The following is an 11781-nucleotide window of genomic DNA, read 5'->3' as shown; positions in this document are numbered from 1 at the left end:
CAAGGAATACCATCATCATTAATGCTAACAAAAAGAGGGTCCTATCATGCAGACATAGACTGAGAAAGTGGAAAACACCAATAGTGTTAAGACCAAAAACCATTTTAAGCAAGTTAAAACACTAGAGATGTAGAAAGAAAAGTCAAATGATGGAACTCATTCTAATAAGAAACATAATCAAAATGTTTAGAATTGATGTTTTGATTTAGTTGACAATGTTTGACAATAGCTTATAGCATAGCAAGTTTGATGGTAAAAAGAAAGTTTTCAAGCAAGATAGTGACAAAAGGAGTTATCTTAAAATAATCAAACAATGGACAAAGAAACCTTGCATGATACAAGCATATACAAGGTCTCAAAAGAAATCCCTAGAACTATTGTCATGTGAATGTTCAAATAATTTCCACGAGTCTAGTACAAAACAATAACATGCCAAGCAACATCTACCTAAGGCTCACAGTTCATTACTAAATAACTTGGCCCATGCTTGATGCCCCCTTGCCTCACATAAAGTGGTTTCCAATAATATATGTTTTCTTTGTCATGGAAGTGCTATGAACACAACTAAATGATTTCAAATTATGAGTGTAAAATCTTGGGGTGATTTGGGTAGTCCACTAGAATCGATCCTTGCACGAAGATGTTGAGTGGATATTAAAGGTAGCTTCTAAATCTTAAAGTATCTAGAAAGGGTCCCTTTTGCAACACCTTATCTTCCAATAAGTAAAAAACCTTATGGCCATAAGAGTACCTTAAGCATTCTCATCTAGTGATTTCTTCATGGTCCCAATCCCACAATTAGTTCCCTAGGTGAAGACAAGTGTTATGCCTCCCAATGCTTTAGCTTTTGTCAATGGGTTTATGATTATAATAGATCAGGTTGATTGGATTTTTCTTGTTCCCATTCCTATTGGTATCTTTCTACCAATAGTAGGCAGTTTAAAGGTATGAATGTCACTAGGAGATTAGAACAAAATGGATTCACACCAAAGAGGTCAATATTTCTAATTCACCTTAGAAGGTGAAGAGAATACTCTCCTATTCCTTAGTGCTTCCTCTAGACATACCGAGAACATCAATTAAAACCACTAAAAAGTGGAGTACCCCACTCACTTTTGAGATCCAATGAAGGGCCAATATTTTAGATTCACCTATAAGGTGAAGATGATACTCTCCTACCAATAATGAACCCTACTTGCAATTTTTATGTACCTAATGAAATAAAGCAACTAGTATCATGCCACACTTGAAAATGAAAGAAAAAACATAAAAAAATTGATTGTTTGTTTTTCTTGGAAAGCCCTATAAACATGTTAGTAGCCTTTTATCTTTGACAAGCATTTTTTGTTTTGTTTTAGCAAGCAAGTGAGAAACCCATATATTAGTGAATAGATTGTCCTCTAAAGAAATAAATAAAAATTAACTCTAAACGCCCAAATAGGAAGATTGAATCAGCACTAATAGTTGGATAGGTTATCATTGGATTGATAACCTTCTCTAAATTTTATTAGGTACAGCTCCCCATACATGATTTAAAATGAATTTAAATACAATTTTTTTTGACTAGAAAGCACAAAATGTTTACAAACATCTACTTATAAACACGAAATAGATGTGGAAAGATTAACTAATTGAAAGGAATTGAACAACAAATAATACAAAGTTCATCTACTCGAATGCTGCATTACAAAGTGAAAACAAAGAATTTATCTTCCATCCTCTTGAGAGAATGAAAAATCAAAGCTTTTAAAGATATCTTGAAATGATAACATAATAAAAAAATAGTGACATTAAAATATATTTTAGAGAAAACTAAAAACAATACAAAGATCATGATTAGTGGAAAGAAACTATCTCAACATAAAAGTTTTGATGCAATTATCCTCCAGTCTCCCTTCTCTAAAGCATAAAAGATAAAAAAGATGCTCTTACACATTTGCAATCAAAGTTACTATCTAAAAGAAAACTGAAACTCTTCCCTTGCATTATGTAAAACAAATCAAAATTTATCCCTTATTGTAACACACAGTTTAGAAACAAGCTTTGCTTTCCCTCCCTCACAAGGACTAGAATAAATCTAGAAAAACTCTTTCCCCTCTTGTTGTAGCACATAGTCTACAGTCCCAAGAAAGAAAAAAAAAAGTGGAACCCCTTCTTCTTCTGATATTTCTCAATTAATAGGTGTGGATGGGTGTTGTTCAATTTCTATAACTAAATCTTGAGTTTACCTTCCCTTAAATCTATTTATTCTCGTGTTTCTATAACTTTCTCTTTTCCTAAACCACTTTCTTTATTACCATATTGATATTGATAATGTTGTCCACATTATAAATGCAACTATATAACAGAAGGTTGTAGTATTAAAATTTTAATAGTGGATCACAATGACAAAATTAATCTTTTCTAATAATTGGCTTTCCTTATTGATGCCATTTTGACCGATTGTATTTTTGACTCTTCATTTTTCCCATGGAACTCATTTGAGGAACTTCAAGACATACTATCAAATGGTTCCCTAGTTGTTGATGAATAGTTACAATAGAAGCCAATTATGAAAGTACAGGGTTTAGAACTTGCTCTATTAAATAGTTCACATGCTATACATTAAATAAGCTTGTGGGCTTGTTAAAATTTTGAGATGACTTGATGGTGAGGTTGGGTTTCTCTCCTTCAATGTTCATCATGAACATTCAAACTTCACCAAAATCTTGATACTCTATTATATATATCTTGGATTGGGTGTAATGCCCTGCCCAGAGATCCTTGGAAACAAGGATGAAATACAAGCCAAGAATTTTTTTTTTTACAAGTATGAATGCACATGACAACATCATACAGGGATCACAACGATCGCAATGGAAGACTTCACCACCATCCCGGAAACCAACGAATCTCCAAATGCCACTACCAAACTAACGCACACAAAAAAAGCCAACAACGACAACGCACATGATGAGGGCACAAGAAACAACCACTCATCAACAAAACACCAAGCTGGGGTAAAATGCAAAAACCTAAAATTTGGCTAAGCCTGAAATCCTGAAGCCCTAAAAATTGGCTAAGTCTAGATTTCTAAAGCCCTAAAATTTCCTAGAATCCATAACTTATCTCTAAGAGGTCTGAAACCTATCTCAAACGATTCGTTGCGTATATTAAAATATATCTTAAGTATAAGAAATTAAATATACGTCAACTTATACTTAAGTATATCTTAAGTATAAGAAATTAAATATACGTCAACTTATACTTAAACGATATATTTTAAAACCCAGGAGACCAAAATAGAAACACGAAAAATCGATTCCAAGAGAACCGATAGAATTCAAAATGCAACAACAAAGGGTCGAAGAACACCCAAAAGGGTATCCAAAACAACTCTCAAAAAGAATGTATCATGAAAAAAAGTGCCCGCTGATAGCATGCGCAGGTTTTTCACAAAAACCATGCGGCACTTTTTACTAAGGGAGGGCGACACTTTTCAGCATCATACAACATTTCTCAAGAAGGCGTGCGACACTCTTCTAGTATCGTATGAAATTTCTCAAGAAGGTGTGCTATACTTTATAGTGTCATATGACATAGTTTGCATGGGCATGTGATACTTTTTAAAGTGTCACACCATGTTGAACAAATGTCGCCCAAGAAAAAGAAAAAAAACTCAAAGGACAAACAACAAGCTAAAACATAGATAAAAACCTCCACACCGGGGAGTACCGGATCCATGCAAATCGAGAAATGAACACTCGAGAGCAACAACCGAAAGGAAAGAGGAACATCTATCCATCTAAACCATAACAGCAAAGAGCATACTGAAATAAAAATTGCAAAGAACAGAAATATATAACAGAACTAAACAACCAAATAAGTACGCGGTTCCTCCCAACCGTCAATAGCATCATAAGACCATCGTGGGTCCTAGCCATCCCCCGCACATAACATCCCAAGCCACCGACTAGATCATCAGTACTGTTGTAATAGGGACATCACTACTAAAAATATGCAACAATATAAGCATAAGAAAATCTAACATGCTAGTAGAAAAGCATAAGATAATCCTAGATAACATCACCTATCACATGCTAAACAACAATAAGCAACAGATATGCTAATACAACAATTCACAGCATCTAATCATATGCTAAACATCATAATAAGGGAATGCGTCAAATAAAATAACATCATCTAAACATGATATACATGCATCCCAATGAAAGCATAAATCACAAGAAAGAATACTCTGAAACCCGAAGTACCAAGTAAAGACATCCAACAATGGTCGCACTAAGACAAAAAAATCATCTCTGTACACCGATCCCTAGTAGTGGTGAAGGTAGCTACGCCTCCCAACCACGTGGCACCCATAGGTCCACACCTGCCGTGTTGATGGAGATAATGATCCAACCAAAAACACACATAATGCACAACATCCAAGGCTAACACTCACGCCAGATAGTATGATGGCTGCAACCAAGAACCTAAGACAATGCAAGGAGTACAGGTCCTGGTTAGACACTCAAAAGGCTGCTAAGTAGGGGCTGACATCCTGGAGAGTCGCTTGGCATTGAAAATCCCAAGCTCAGATCGTGTGTCCTCAAACTTAAATGGGTGCTCACACATTATGTCCTCGAACTTAATCGGGTGCTCACACATTTTACTTATCTTAAGTTTTATTAACAATCACACATTTTATTTAGTTATCACTTGCTTAAAACTTCTTATCCTCCGTCAACCTCTGGCGCCATGAACACCAAGCTGCAAGATAGAAGCCCCCTCCAGATGCTACCCTACCCTACCCATGCTCATCCTACAACAAGTGCCCATGGGCATGCATACTCCCATCCCAACCCCAATGATCATAACTTCCAGCAAATCTATGGAAGATCGGGCCTTGCAAGTCACCCAACAAATGTATGCGCACGTACTCGTGTGTGGCGCACCACCATCACGAAGATCATAACACAAGGACAAGAATGAGAACACAATGCAAAGAAAACACCCAAGTGAAAGCAACATGGGAAGGATGGATTCTACATGAATCCCAAAGCCAATAAAACCATACATCATAAAATCACTCAATCGGCCTCAATCTAAGAGTATGGATTCTACACGAATTCCAATGATGCGACAAGACCAAACATCATGAACTTACTCGTTCGGCCTGAATCCAAGAGTATGGATTCTACACAAATCCTAGCATTCACAAAACAAAAGCAAAGGTCTAAAAGAAACAATAACACCAGGTATAAAATCACTCAATCGAACACAACGTCGGGAGTACAGATGTAACACGCATCCCAATGCAACACAAAAGTGAAAAAGTGGTCTGACTGATATCCAAATTGATCATCCAAGTCCATGACCCACATTATGCCAAGAAAACCCGAGAAAATAGGGTGGCACAAAAAATGAGGTAAAAACCCCAAATTTTGAAAAAATTTCAAAATTAAAACCCATTTGGCCTTTGGGTTCAAAAACCTCAAAAATCCAAAAATAAATGGAATCGGATACCGTATGCAAAAATGGCTAGCATAACGGTGTAAAATCCCAAACCCTTATCCCAAAAAATAGGGAAATGTTCATACCTGCCCAACCGGGTAGAACTAGCATATAGAAACGAAGGGGAAACGAAGGGGAGCACTAGTTCTCAGCCTCCAAACAAATGACTACTAAAAATAGAAGCAGAAACAGAGCAGAAACAATAAAATAGGAAAGCCCTACCTCACAGCCAAAAGGGCAAAAAGGGAATCTGAACCAGAAAATAAATATCCTGCAAAAGTAGTTGAAAATTGCGGCAATAAATATCCTTCAAAAGTAGCTGAAAATTGCGGCAATCCAAGGTTTCCCCGAGCTGGATCCAACGAGCCCAACCTCATGACGATCCCACGCCCGTAGCTCACACAACGAACAAAACAATAAATCCTCGTGAAGAGGATTTTGGGTTTTACTCTCCAACTTTCTAATTCAAAAGTGAGAAGTGAGGAATTAAATTCCTCTTTGGATACTTATTCACTTTTCAAGTGAATAATCGATTAGGGCAAATAACCAGCCAACCTAGTTAAACCCCGAATCGACCCAAACGAAAATAGGCTATTCCTATAAATAGGAATTCATCTATGAAAACGCTGCCAAAAATTAAAATAAATCAATTAAAAAGCCTGAAAACCCAAAAACACATAAATCTCCTTAATAACTTTCACAACAATGCGAACCTCTAAATGCATAAATATGCTTACTGGTCTAATCACATAATGCAAATGAGTTTGGATTTAATAATCACTGAAAGGTTTAATTTAAACACTTTAATTAAGGATACATCGACCATACCAGGACAACATTGGTAAAATATGAATGGCTGAATCACTAACTCCATGTGCCACTGCTAGGGATATAAATCCTGAACACTAAACAACATGATCAAGTGTGATTGCATATAATAACATAGCCGAAGCAATAAATGCATTAAATGACCTAATTTAACCATTTATTTAATTATATTAAAATAATCTATTTACATCACTCACGTCCGCATAAAGCATAACAACGCAGGAATGAAGTAAATAACCATAGCATTAATTCCATCACATAACAAAATTAGAGGTATGACCAAATACCAGATAACCAGATATCATCATAAAACACACTATCATCTCAAAATGGCATCATCATGCAATATGATTAACTGAACAACATAGTAGTCTAAAATCCATGATACTAGAATCAAAGTGTAACATCTGACCTTCAGGTCCTCTCAAATGTAAACATAACATGAGTAACAAATATCTCTCTAATCAAAATAATAACAAGGTAAATGTCCGCAGCACATAACCAAATAATCCCACATGAACAATCCATTTTTAATCATTAATGCATTTAATAAAGATTGATTACTCTGCATTAAAAAGGCATTTAAAACACATAAGCAAACACAGTCATAAACATGACTAACCACTGCTACAGGAACCTAGTCCAGTGTAGCATGGTAATAGAACATAGTGCAATCTCTGCATGCATCTCAAGGTAATCACGAAACAACCTCATGATACCACATCGATCCTGGTAACCACTGGCACAAACCTCAGTGAACCAAAAATCACATCATAATCTCATTGATCAAACAAAAGCATAATCAAAGCAATTGATATAGAAACATAAATTTGAACACCTCAACAGTGTAGACCACTCAGGGTCACAATCATGATCCCATCACAACAAAAAGATCAGCAAGATTGCATCCATCAGGATGACTTACAAAATTCAAATGGGAGAGGCACTACATTGGGTGAGTATGAGTGCTTTGCACGACATATCTGTGACCCATATTTGCATACTTGTGCCTTCTCACAAGGAGACCCAAGATTATACATCTTTCTTATAAGGATTGTACTAAATGTCTCCCATCATATGCCCTAATCGAGCCCATTTTTGGTATAGCTAAATTGAATTGGAACATCATCTTAATGATATTAGATCAACAAGTGTGATCTACACTTTTCCTTTCAATCCTGCATTCTCACTTGAATGCATTCATGTTGGATAGTTATAGAATGGAAAACATATATCTTGGGCACTGTATATTGAGACAAAATCTTGATTTATGATTTTTTCTAAACACATGAACCTCATTTCTATCTTTGCTGACATTTTGTGAGCCAAACATATGAACTTGATGACTTTAGATACCCAAGTATGACATGTGCTCTCTATATGATATGACCACTATTGAGGCACCGAACCTACTGAAATCAAGACAGGGGGTTTGACACTCAATCAGCTTCCAAGGACATATGCTCACACTGAGACCTTGATTGGTCTGCTACCTCTAATTTCCATCTTGATGTGCATGAGTGTGGGTGTATTGACAACCATCTCCTTTCTTTTAACCTTTAGTTGTAGAATGGAACTGTTGTGACTTGGGAGACATCCATATTTTATGTCTTGTCATAATTCCAAACACTTTGTCAGACATGTTACATGTGCAACTTGAGTTATATGCATTGACCATGTATTCCAATATAAAAGGGATGAGACATAAATTGGATAAAATCATGTTCAATGGTGGAATTGATTCATATCAAATTGAATCCCCAAATCATGTGTTGCCATATGTAAACTGCTAATGGTAAATATTTAAACCATTCTTTCATGATTCGAGCCTTCACAACTCTTTTTGAAGGAAAGGAACTACTAAAATTGGACTTTTCATTTCTTTGGATGCTAAAGCAAAATTATAACTTGTGACATAGCTAATGAAAATGGTTCACCTACAATGTCTAATTGTCCACATATAATATTTGAGGCCACCTAATAATACATCCTTTAGCTTTGAGTCTCCATCTTTCATCTTCTATTCTATTAATGTGTCAAAAAAAAACTTTTCAAACTTTGGAATTACTTTTGTATCAATATCTAATTCAAACACAAAACTATGCCAAAGTTGAGTCTCCTTCAAAACCCATGTATAACTCTTAAATGAACCCAAATCATCTTGTCTCCACACTTCTAGTGTGATAGCTTCAAACTTATATTGGGTTATAGTAGAAAGCAGGTTTTCTCATGCTCTTTCAAGGTCACTAAATGTTTATTATGAGCTAATGAGCATCTATATCTCTATCACCAAATGATCATTTTTATTCCCACAGTTTTCTTATATAACATTTTGACCCAGGAGAGAGTTTAAATTAATTCATTGAACATTGTTTGTGAACATGGAGATAGATTGGGCTTGACAAACATTCTTGTTTCTTAAGCTTTGGTTACCAATTCCATTCCTGTGATCTTGTTATTTCCTTCCTTTTGACTTCTAGAAAGTAGTCTTGGTTTCTTGAAGTTGAGTCAAAAATTGCCTTCAAAACAAGTCAAGATACTGCTGATATGTGTATCAATTTTGAGTGTCAGGGCTTCCCTATAGAATAACTTAGGTTACTTCCCTAAGGTATCCTACCAAATAGTTGAATCATGCCTTTCCTTATACCCATGATCTATGCATGTATATCTAACTTCATTATGAATTTGGTTAATAGAGAGGCAACCTTTCATGTTGGCTCTACTTTGATTGTAGTAACCTTGTGGGTATGATAAAGATTAAGAAGCCACAAAATGAACCTATGTCCATCTACAAACATCTACTTGGTTGGTTTGAATTATTATGGCCAATTTGAATCTGAAGCCAAACTTTGAAGGCTTCTCTTTGAATCGAGTTAAAATTTTGGAGACCATGTTGACACTAGTAAGAACTTTTTTGAACCAAGGTAAAATGAGCCTTTTGAACTAAGTATGGGATCTAAATTAGTTTGAAACCTCCATACTTTGAGAATTTGAAACAAAGAAACACTGAACCTGTTCCAGTCAAGTCAAAACTCTTCTAACTATCTTGAACCTTAGTTCAAAGAGGTTCAAGATCTCACATTTAAAAGTTTTAAAACTGTGTCCATATTGGATAACAATAGCATACGAAACAACAAGGTGACGACGTTAAAATATAATGAAAAATGAATGTAAACCCTACAAAACTAGTGTTAGGACCTGTTACAAAATCTAATAATTGAAATAAAAGAAACTTGGTCTCTAAAAATGCATAGTAGGGTAAAGGCACTACCAAAATCCTTAAAAGTTCTACAAGAAGTATAAGCACTACAGAAAAGAGAAAAAGTGCTCAATGTGTAGATATGCTCAAACAAAGATCAAAAGAGCCATAGAATGTGTAGATTGATCAAAAGTTGCTTAAAATACCCTTTTTCCAATGTGCTACAAAAATATTCAAATGCTCCACATAAATATCCAAATGCTCTATAGAAAATTAAAAAATGCACAACAGAAAATTACAATTGTGCAACGAAAAAATTCAAAGCACAAAAGAAAATTTAAAATGTGCAACAAAAGATTGCAAATACGCAACAAAAAAATGCAAATACACTACAAAATATTGTAAATGCACAATGGAAAAATGTAAATGCACTATAGAAACTTGTATGTGCACTCTAACACTTGTAAATGCATGAAAACACCTCACAAAAGGAAGAGGGTAATATGCAAAGTGAATGTTGTTGCATGAATAATCAAGTGCACTATAAGAACTCTTAGAAGTGCTACATAAATGCTCAAATGCACTACTTAAATTCTCAAATACACTATAGAATGTATCAGATACACTATAGGATTCTGTAAATGCACTGAAACTTTGCACACAAAAATATCATAGTAACAAAACAAAAAGACTTGAAATTAGGAAAAAGTGCTACACAACTAATTAAATATACTAAAAGACTAAACAAAAAGTGATATTTTAGTGTTCAAACATGTTGCACGAACTTGCAAAAGTGCTAAACATAGTGCAGAAGTGCCAAAATGCTATGCAAAAGCAACTTTTTTTTCTATAATCGTAGGAAAAAATGCTAAATCCAAGAATGTAGAGCTAGAATATGGTTCTAGCCTCATGGTGGGTGCAAAAATGTATACCAAAAATGGTACACTTCTCTAAGTCCTTCTATCCAAGGGATCTCATGGATTGAGAGCCTTGAATGGTGACGTAGAGCTCTCTAGTCATGACTATTGACATATCAGTCAAGTTTGTTATTAGTGACAACACACTTAATCATATTTTGTATGGCTACCGAATGCATTGTATAGTTTACAATGTTTTCCAAGTATAATAGTGGTTACTAAGTAGATTTAGTTAGTGAGAAGTCCAACAGTTCAAACTGAGCATTTCAATATTCACCAAGTTTATTAGTGGTTATCGAGCATTGCAGTATCTACCAAGTTAGAAGTTCACGCAATGCAAACCAAGCTTATGGTGATAATGTTTACCAAGTTCAGTCATGGTAAACAAGTAATTCAATTTATGTCAAGTTGCACAATATCTACCAAGTCACCAGTGCAAACCAAGATCAAGACTACTTTGAAGTGATCAGTATGGACCGAGCCTCTATGTCTATCAAGTACATGATGATGTTGAGTAATGATAGTGGATGCTGTGTATCAAAATTTCACCAAGTTAGTCTTTAGAACCTGAGATTCTTCATTTGGGCTGACTTTTCAATATCGATGTTAACTTGTAAGATGGTCAACTTTTGTAATTATGTAATTTGGATTGGTATATATATGTAATGTATTGTATCATATCCAAGTGTGTGTGTAATGAAGGATATACATGTGAATGCAATTGTGCAAGTAATGCAGTAGAAAAAGAGGGAATTGTTAAGGCCATATTAGCATAAGGAGCAGAAAAAACATAACCATCATAGAAAGGTGATTAGTACATTCAAGGAATCTCATTTAGAAAATTTAGTTGTAGATTAGAGATCTACTGCTTCATCCTAATAGGTCAACTAGTCAAAATCCTTTAACAAGGTAGACTTAACAATCTTTCTTAAATCTCTTTACCAAGTGCATACTTCATTGAATGTTTGTAAAACCTCTAACAAGGTGGACCTAATAGTCCTAATTACTCCAAACAAGGTAGATCATTAGAAGTGATCAATGAAAGCCTTAACCAACCAACTTTGTTTTGTAGTATTGAAGTTTGTGGGTATCATCCCCACTCTAGTTGTACTTTCTATTTGGAAGGTTTTTGGGTCACCAAATCTATGTGTCCAAGTGTTATGGATGCTTTTATGTTTTTAGTTTCTCATGTATGCAATTAGATTAGATATGATGAACTAAATGGTAATTAGAATATTGCAATTAAGAGTTGTAATTTTTAAATTTTTTGAAGTTACTGATTTACCCCTCCCCTCTCAGTATCTTAGAATAGCCTTGAATATTTCCAAAAATTGGTATCAG

This window comes from Cupressus sempervirens, chromosome 8 (assembly GCF_028749045.1).
Source record: "Cupressus sempervirens isolate cs-2001-9-10 chromosome 8, ASM2874904v1, whole genome shotgun sequence".
Classification (NCBI taxonomy): domain Eukaryota; kingdom Viridiplantae; phylum Streptophyta; class Pinopsida; order Cupressales; family Cupressaceae; genus Cupressus; species Cupressus sempervirens.
The sequence above is the reverse complement of the archived record's forward strand: the minus strand, read 5'-3'. Positions refer to the sequence as shown.